The sequence below is a fragment of the Podarcis gaigeae genome (assembly GCF_964106915.1).
Source record: "Podarcis gaigeae genome assembly, chromosome: 3".
Classification (NCBI taxonomy): domain Eukaryota; kingdom Metazoa; phylum Chordata; class Lepidosauria; order Squamata; family Lacertidae; genus Podarcis; species Podarcis gaigeae.
The window spans coordinates 15561323-15571195 of record NC_139680.1 but is presented as its reverse complement, the minus strand read 5'-3'; the positions used below and the strand labels follow the sequence as shown (position 1 = coordinate 15571195).

The window sequence follows — 9873 nt, the reverse complement described above, 5'->3', positions numbered from 1 at the left end:
GGTTCATTCTATTTGATATGTAATGCATGAAATCTCAGTGGTAAGAAATATTTGTTGCTCATTTATTTCAGTTACGTATTTGAACATAATGTCTGCTGGTTTACTAAACTTCATCACAGGAGGCTACAAGTTGTGCCACAATAGCTGCATTTGGGTGTCTAGATGCATGAAACTTTAGCATTAAGCCTATCTGTAAATGGGCTCAATGCAGCAATGCCACACATTTATCTTCTCATCCAGAACAGGCATAGGGAGAACCATTTTTGTCTGGTCTGAAAAGATGCCAGTTTTTCACAGCACTGATTTGTTAAGCCTTCTGTCAATCACACAGCTAACTTCCCTTCTTCAAATCAGGGCTGTATTACAGTGCTAATTGGTGGCTTTTGTGTTGGTCACTGGAGCCTGATGAAAGGAGAAGTGGAACACCATTTAAAAATAATGCACGATAAAAAATGAAATTCAAAGTGAGCAGCCTGCCTAAGGTGCAAGGAGGGGGAATGATAGTCGGGTTTCAGCCTGGAACCAGATTGCATAGACAATGAAAAGCAAATATTTGGGAAGCTCACCCTGCACCAGGGGGGTAGGGGGAACCCACATTCTTGTTTGCAGGTTCACAATTTTTACCCCCAACATTCCTGCTTCTAGACAAAGGAAGCACACTCTGTTTCTCACTCAAGATTCCAGATACTATTTATTCATAGTAGTCAGATGCCTGGCAGCAGAGATCACAAATTGGTCACATCAAACCTGTGAAAAAAGGGAATTGGTTCAAATGTTAAACTATCTAATACACAAAGCACCGTTTTTTGTTCATTCTTGCGATAGCCTCATGAGACTGTTTTCTAATAGAGATCCATACGGATGGGAGATAGGAAACTACTGCTTGCTTCCCTCTATATTGTAAGAATTGTCAGTTTACCCTTTGCTCTCTGTTCTTCAGCCAGCTACCAACCTGCACAGGGCCAGTCTCGTTCACTCAGTCTGACAGAGCCTGTCTTTACATGCAGGGTAAGTCCCTAACTCACCGAGGGTGTGACTACCCTCACCTGGGGTAGCCAGCCAGACAAGCCCATTCCTGTGGCGTGGTGCCTGAATTACATCCAAGTGCAATTAGGTGCAATTTCCCCCTTTACACTTGAGGACCAGTTGGAGCATTTCTCCCAGAAATCTCCACCATGCTCCAGATTTATTTACAAAATACAGTGGTACACCGGGGTTAAGTACTTAATTCGTTCCGGAGGTCCGTACTTAACCTGAAACTGTTCTTAACCTGAAGCACCACTTTAGCTAATGGGGCCTCCTGCTGCTGCCACGCCGCCGAAGCACGATTTCTGTTCTCATCCTGAAGCAAAGTTCTTAACCTGAAGCACTATTTCTGGGTTAGCAGAGTCTGTAACCTGAAGCGTACGTAACCTGAAGTGTACGTAACCCGAGGTACCACTGTAGTCTTGCATGTGGGATTGTCTCAAGATAGGTTTGAAGGGAACTGATGGTGTAGCTTTGTGTAATGCCACATTTAAAGGGCCAGTGGCTTGAATTCCACTGAGCAACCGCTGATCAATCTACCTATTTTCTGTCTGAGCACTACCATCTCATGATCTGAGTGTCTACAAAGCACATTTGGTGGCAGTTGATCTGATGGGTTTCTAGTAAGTACAATGTAGTTATAGACACAATGAACGCTTCCCTCGTTTTCTTAGAATGGCAATGATGCCCACCTGAGAGGTGCCAGAACTGAGTTCTGGTGAGTTCCAGCTGAAAAAAATCCCTGGAGCCATGTTAAGTATTGCATTCAATACATTGAGAAGGGATTAAGATATTACAAAGTTCACCTAGTGTTAGCAAGGTTTTGTCCTCGTGCATTTTATAGAAGGACGCTCGGGATGCATGTTCACAACCCACAGTGGCACGTCTGTGCATGCACGGGTTGCGATTTGGCGCTTCTGCACATGCGCGACCACCGAAACCCAGAAGTAACCCATTCCGGTACTCCTGGGTTTCAGTGGTCCGTAACCCGAAAAAACGCAACCTGAAACGTCTGTAAGCCGAGGTATGACTGTATATGTAAAGCATGTACGGTTACAAAGATCCAAAATATAAGGTACTATATTGTACGCCATTTATTGTACACTGATAAAGATACAGAGAGGCCAAACTAACAATATTAATCAAGGAATAACTCAAGGTAGATATTTGATTAATATTGTTTGGTTTTCTCTCATTATATCTACAATATAGCATAGAGTGAAATATATACCGTATTTTTCGCTCTATAAGACGCACCAGACCACAAGACGCACCTAGTTTTTGGAGGAGGAAAACGAGAAAAAAAAAATCTGAATCTCAGAAGCCGGATCAGCAAGAGGGATCACTGCGCAGTGAAAGCAGCAATCCCTCTTGCTGTTCTGGCTTCTGGGATAGCTGCGCAGCCTGCATTCGCTCCATAAGACGCACACACATTTCCCCTTACTTTTTAGGAGGGAAAAAGTGAGTCTTATAGAGCAAAAAATACGGTACTTATTTTTTAAAGGTAAACAGTGTTTCTTTGTGCTCTGGTTTCCGTCATGGTGTTCTGTTGAGCCAGAAGTGGTTTAGTTATGCTGGCCACATGACCCAGAAAGCTGTCTGTGGCCAAACGCTAGCTCCCTCGGCCTGAAAGCAAGATGAGCGCCGCACCCCATAGTCGCCTCTGACTGGACTTAACCGTCCAGGTGTCATTTACCTTGATTACCTTTTTTAAAATGTGCCGAGTCTTGTTATTGTTTATGCTTTGGCTTCCAGGGACCCCTTCTCTCTCTTTATCCTGGGATTTTAGTTTTATGTAAGCTTTAGTTTTATGTAAGACCCTGATGTTGGGAAAGATTGAGGGCACAAGGAGAAGGGGACAACAGAGGACAAAATGGTTGGGCAGTGTTCTCAAAGCTACCAGCATGAGTTTGAGCAAACTGCGGGAGGCAGTGGAAGACAAGGAGTGCCTGGCGTGCTCTGGTCCATGGGGTCATAAAGAGTTGGACACAACTAAACAACAACAACGACAATTAGTGATCCAGATTGAAAAGCTTGGTCTGTGTAGCATTCTGAGAAATAAAAATGAATTAGCACGATGAGATTTGAACACTAAATGCTTGCTGACAAAGCCTTGCAAGTGCTGATTTCACTGCCACTGTTAGAATGTCAAATGAGGGTGTGGCGTGAACTAAAGCCTAATGAATGGGCCAGGATTCCTCACCTAAACTGCTCCTACTAGCATCTTGGGTAAATTGCCATTGGCTTCGTTTCCCCTGAGAAATGGGCCCAGATTGTGCCTTTTAATTTTAGGAACAAGAAAGGATTATCAAAGATAAATGAATTCCAACGTAAATGAATTCTGGAGTCCCTGGCACCATGTAATTTTGGCTCTTGGCGGTAACTGATATTGTCCAAGGAGAAATTACACACTTGTTGGTTGAAATTATAAAGGAAGGGCAATAGATGAAGTGCATGTAAATACAAATTGCTTGTAAACTGTTGATTTATGTTAATCAAACACGCAATTAGACTAGTCACGCACTAGACAGGTTGGAGCCGTAATTTCCAACTGGTTTCTCTTAACAAGGCTTGGCCACATGCTCTGTATGTTATTACATCTACAGTAATAATGTAGCATATTATAAAAGGGAAGTGGTATAGAATGCTAAGAGAATTTTAGGATGGATATTAATCTTTCATGTGAATGATAGGGAGGCTACTGTTAAGAGCTTACTTGAGGTTTGCATAATAAGTTTATGCTACTTGTGGGGAAATGCAGGTGTGTGTCTGAGGGGACCTGATATTATTTTCAGCCCATTTTAAGATTACTGCATTTGTTTGGGAGAACCTTTTAAGAGAATGCAGTTACGTCCAAGAGGTCTGGGAGTATTTTTTTACAGCTCTTTTCAACTATATGCAACACCTTTTGACTGGAAGAAGAAAAACTGCAATTGCCCAGAGTATTCCTAGCTGGTGAGTTGCTCCTTGATGCTGTGCTGCAAGGAGCATTAGCTTTAAAATTATAATGCCTTATGGGGTTTGTTGTTTTGGAATATACCATCAACTTGCAATTTGTTCACCTGCAGTTTGATGAGCTTGCATTTCTCATGAGCTCTGTCTAGAGTGAGGAGTAGTTCTAGATTCATGGTTCCCAACGTGGGGCACATTCCCCACAAGGGGGCAATTTGATTTTTAAGGTGGGCAATTTGAAAATGATATTTATAAGAATTATAATAATAATTCTTATATGTAATGGGGGGTGCATCCGAATTTTAGAGATGCTTAGGTGGGGCATGGCCAAAAGAAAGGTTGGGAACCACTGCACTAGATGATCTGTGTTAATATTAATGGCTGTTGTCAATGAAATAATAATAATAATACAGTAATTTATTATTTGCACCCCGCCCATCTGGCTGGGTTTCTCCAGCCACTCTGGGCGCTTCCAACAAAGATTAAAAATACATTAAAATGTCACACATTAAAAACTTCCCTGAACAGGGCTGCCTTCAGATGTCTTCTAAATGTCAGGTAGTTGTTTATCTCTGACATCTGACGGGAGGGCGTTCTATAGGGCAGGCACCACTACCGAGAAGACCCTCTGCCTGGTTCCCTGTAGCTTTGCTTCTTGCAATGAGGGAACCACCAGAAGGCCTTGGAGCTGGACCTCAGCATCCAGGCAGAACGATGAGGGTGGAGACGCTCCTTCAGGTTTACTGGGCTGAGGCCGTTATGACTGCATTGACAGGTCTGGAATCCTGGGACAAATCTATTCTTTATTTATCTCCACTGCCCCAGCCACACACACAGACAACAGTCTTTTCACTTTCACAGCAGTGTAGTTAAAGGCCCTTAGGCCAGGCTTCTACCCCAATGCCACAATTTACTCTCCTTTGACTCTTGCCACACGGGAGTTCAGCATGAAAAAAGGACAAGCTCTAAAGCCTACAAGAGGAGGAAGGATTAAATATAAAACTGGCAAAGAGCCACACTGAAGGATTGTAATGTTGGTGTTTGCAGTACTCTAGAAAGCCAAGCTGAGGGTGGTTCACTGTGACCAGTGTGTAATGACTGTGGGGGGAATTACCACAATGGGAGGGAAACCAGCTGCAGTTGCTGAAACTATAGTAAAGGAAGCCAGTTTAAATGAAGGCTAGCCATTTACTATGCCTTGAAAAAGCAGAGTATTTTCTCAGGGCGGTAATTGACAGCAGTATTTCACAAGCCCTTGGATAAACTGCAGAACAATATATTACTGACATCTACAGCAGCTAGGGATTCCACCAATATGCATTTACCTCTCAAATTGCCGTTGGTTTTATGATGTTTAGATGTTATGGTTTTGAAACTGCTTAGTGTAGTCATAAAACACTATGTGATTATGCAGTCATCACTTTATAGCAACGCTTTCATGCACACTTGGGAGGCCAGCTCACAAAGATACAATCAGGTGATTTCAAAACAAGAGGGAAAATTCTTGATTTTGTTAATGAATAAAAACTATAAACACTGTGTCTTTCTTTTTTCTTTCTTTCTGTTAAAGAGGACATAACCTGACACCAGTTCAGTGTTGATATGCTTCGCCCACCGGTGATGGGAAAATAACCCTTCTCCAAATTTTGATTCCTTACAGCATATTGGTCATGTCAGTCCTAACTCCTTTTTCGTGTGAGTTATTTTGAAACATTTTTGCTCACATCTAAGTAAGAAACAAATCACAGAGTGCTAACTACGTTCCAGATGGTTCTGCTCTTGTTACATCCAAAAGAAAAATTAACAGGAGGGGGAAGCTAATATTTTAAAACAAGGTTGACTATGCTTGATTGAGCTTTCCCCTGAAGCACATCATGTCCTCTTTCTGAGAGCGGTCTTGCAATTTGCAAAGATGCAGACCTAGATTTCTTAAGTAATCACTGGATGAGTTATTGGATTCAGATGTATTTGAGATGCACTGGGATGCATCCAGCTAAGTTCTCAGTCAATCCTATTGAAATTCATTTACCTAAGTTAGTTGTGTCTATTAATTTTAATGGGCCTACTTTGAGGTGTTACTAGCAATGGGTACAACCCAGTGTCCCCCCGTTTTCTCTTGCTCTCTAAAACACACGCAGAATTCAGTCAAGCAATTACAAGTTTCCAACTTCTGCAGTGTGTTGAGATCTTAAAGTGGCTTGCAAAGTTTAGCCAAATTGAAACAGCGACTTTTTACCTAATTCTTTCCTGGAAAGCATTAAGCCTGGCAAAACTGTTATTGCTCAAACTGCATTTAACGACAATGAGCTGCATAGAGGCAGACGTCTGTGACTCTCAAGGAAGTTAACTGAATTTTAGAGTGAATTTATAACTCAAAAGTTTAAAAATAAGCTCTACAAAGCTTCCTCTCCCTATTCACCCTCCCTGAAAGAACATAGATACATAGAGCACTGTCAAAGTATCTCTGTTCCAGCCATTATTTTGCATTCTGTTGCTGCTGTCCAGAAAGAAGGCTTTGCTAAGGAACGGCGTTGTTGAGGATGCAAGTAGGCCCACTATTGCAGATGTGTCTGTCTTTTGCTCTATCACTAGTCATAGCCAGCTGCAACAGGTCAAGCATTTACCCTGCAATACATGCTATATGTGTAAATTCTCTGAACTAAATCCCACTGAGTTCAATGAGACTCACCTTCGGGTAATGGGTCTTTTATTGAAGCCTTGTTATCTATCTCCCTGCCCCTTTGTTGAGCCTTGAAGAAGAAGAGAGTATCCCTCTGTTTGCTATTTTGACCTCCTGCTTTCTAGTACCTCTGCATCATTAATTACAGATTTTATTGTATTTAAATAACATTTTGTCTAGAAACATGGATGACTGCAAGCTGGCAATTCCTGACCATGACAGGGAGTTCAGAACAATCCTTGACTTAAAAGCTTTCAAAACTCATCATGTCTGATCGGCTCCATACATGTTGAAAGAATTGTCACCAGTATTACAATATTCAAAATATTAATCTGGACAGTGAATTGAGTTCTTGTCTCATAAGCCTACATCCATTGCGATCTCATCTTTGGTTTGTTCTGCCAGCCAAGTGCCAAGAGCAATAATGACTGGCTGCCAGTTGGCCATTAGCCTTTTCACTAGTCCTGAAAAGTCATACTGAGGAAATCCATAAAGTTTTCATATGTGTTGAAAAATGTATATATTTCCATGTAGGGTATGACTAATGGCAATGCAAGCAGACGGCTTGTTCATGTTTAAAGCTGTATAATGGAGCCACATCCTTAAACACCCAGTTTTGGCATCAAAAGCAGTGTGAGAGGTGAGTGAGGTTGTCTTTCTTGGAGCTCTTTTCTAGTTTGGTTCCTCAACCTGTACATAACATAGTTGCCTGAAACTGCCACCCTAGGAAATACTTAACAATATGCCACAATTACACAAGTCATTTTAGAATGGTAGCCCAAAGCACTGCTGCGAGAAATACCGTACATTATATTGAGAAATGAGTACTGTATAAGCAAACTCCCCAAAGCATGCTTGGGGTGTGATGCATTTTGTATCAGCACATTATAAATTTTAGAGATGCACTATTTCCACAGAGATACCTAGGCATAAATTAACTAGTGTAAACTTCCAAGACATAGCTGGCTGCATGTCTTCCCTGTGCCCTACACCCTTTCCCAGACTTTGCCCAAGCCATAGCTCAGCAGGATTGCAGCCCTGATTTCTTGGACTAGGACTCCCTCCAGTAACTCCCTTATTCTACATATTCTCATTAGATGTCATCAGTTATTCTTCTTGCCAATTCAGGGAAGTAAGTTTTAATGAAACTTTGAGAACATTCTTCTGGTGCAAACTTCTGCTCCTTCGGCACATTTGTATTTTATATAGATGATATGGCTCTTAGCTTTAATTTGGATTGAATTGCTGCTTAAAAACCAGCTACTTTTTCATACTTCTGGAAATGCTGAGTGAATCTTCCATGCTAAGTATGCTAACATCTAAAACATTAATAGTTCCTGCCATGATACAAAAACTATTTTGGTGGAGGAAGTATGGAGAGTGCAACATTTAATATCTCCTATAGGTCAAATAATGCTGACCCCCACCTTTTTAGCATTTCTTTATTCATTTTTTCAATTACAACCACCAACCAAAGAAAACACAGTACAACCAAGGCTTTTTTCAGCCAGAACTCACTGGAACTCAGTTCCGGCACCTCTCAGGTGGGTGATATTGAGAAGGGAGGCATTTATGGTGAGTTCTGGCACCTATTTTTCAAGAAAAATAGCACTGAGTGTTGGGAATGCCATTCCACCCTTTGCTGCAAACATGGGATTGTTCCATGTCACATGTCTGTTTACGTTCCAGCACTGATTGCCGGCGTGAGCGGAAATTCCACTCTCTATTGCTTTTGCTTTTCAGTCTCTCCGAGAAGACGGCAAGGAGAGATGCCATGTTTTCTTTGTCCTGATTTATGTATAATAAATGCGTAGTTTAGTATGTGTCTACAGCCTCAAGCCTCTTCTGTTGCACAGCTTACACTGCTGAGTATAGTGTGCTCAAGTCTGCAAGCTTGAGTCACTGATGCATGTCGGAGCAGAGGTCTATGGATCTCCTCAACGGCAAGGCTGAGGGGAGACACTCCAGCTGGGGCCGAGTCAGCTGGCTTTTTGACCCGCCTATTCCGACACTGAGTACAACCCAATGCATAATCACACAGTCCCAAGCATGCTATGCCTTATTAACTCAATAAGCCTTTCCTTGCTTGTCTGGTGGTGCCAACAGTCTGTCTTCCTTTGCTTTTAACGGCAATGAAACAATACTACTGTTCTCTGAAGCCAAGGTCAACCCCATATGCTTCTTTCAAGTTGACCTGCAAATTAATTATTTTGCAGCAATCATAAAGGTTAACTCGAGGATCACCAACCTTCTTGGATAATGATCATGTTTTGAATTTTGATAGTCCTGGGGGCGCACATAACACAAGATGGCTGCTGCAGAGTGTGGCGTAACACAAAATGGCTGCCATAGGGAGCAGGACAGAACCCAAAATGAGCGAGACTACCACCCCAAGTGACCGTTTGCTTACAGTGGGAAATCATCTGTGTCCAGCTGGTCCTCATTATGAAGGTCTCTCACATATACACTCTGACTAATCCTATTGGTGTCTATGACCATCATGGAGCATTCCTCAGTACCAGGAACAATAGACAAAGCAACCACACCACGCTCATTTCACATGAATCACTAGGTACCTCCACACTTTACCTCATAACATCCTAGGAGGGCTAGAGACTTACTTTTTCTAAATGAGAGCTCAGTCTTCATGGGTGCATGGTGCCTGCAGGTGCTGGGTTTGGGTTAACTTATCTTTCTATGGCAACTTCTTATCACTTTCAAATATCAATAGTGATGCTAGCTGAATGAACTGACTGTCCCACGATGACCCAGTTCAACTTCATGGTCTTCCAAAAGGACAGATGAAATTGTCAATACAGTGATGCACCCTGAGGACTTTAATGGGTGTCTGTAGAAAGAGGGACAGAGCAGAAACAATTCAATGTTGAGTTTTAATTGTTGTAATTCACCCTATTACATTAGGGAAAGGTCATGTAATAAATGGTAATATAATAATGAAATAAAAATAAAATATATTTCAGAATTGATCATAGGTTATTTGATTATAGGTAAAAATCAGATTAGGGATATGTGCCTGTCCTGGAAATTTGATGTCCTTCTTTCTTCCTTCCACAATAATAATTAGTAGCCATCTTAAGGTCAGCTTTTTTTTAAAAAAGGAACAGGATAGAAATTGCATTAGGCAATCTGCTTTAGGTTATGAGAAAGCATACAGAGCAAAAGTTTAAACAGCATTCTTTGTAAATAATTCATAA

At 41.6% G+C, this 9873-nt stretch overlaps 1 long non-coding RNA gene across 3 annotated transcripts; it reads left to right on the top strand.

Annotated features, from left to right (window-relative positions):
- The first annotated feature begins 3027 nt into the window (after positions 1-3027).
- LOC310840736 lies at positions 3028-8483 on the top strand. 3 transcript variants are annotated; one of them, XR_014562066.1, is made up of 4 exons: positions 3028-3981; positions 5549-5673; positions 7193-7298; positions 8348-8483. It is a non-coding gene; the product is annotated as an uncharacterized lncRNA (long non-coding RNA). The 3 variants fall into 3 exon arrangements; XR_014562067.1 differs by lacking the exon at positions 3028-3981 and having other exon boundaries at positions 4822-5673; positions 8402-8483; XR_014562068.1 differs by lacking the exon at positions 3028-3981 and having other exon boundaries at positions 4822-5673.
- Positions 8484-9873: the final 1390 nt, after the last annotated feature.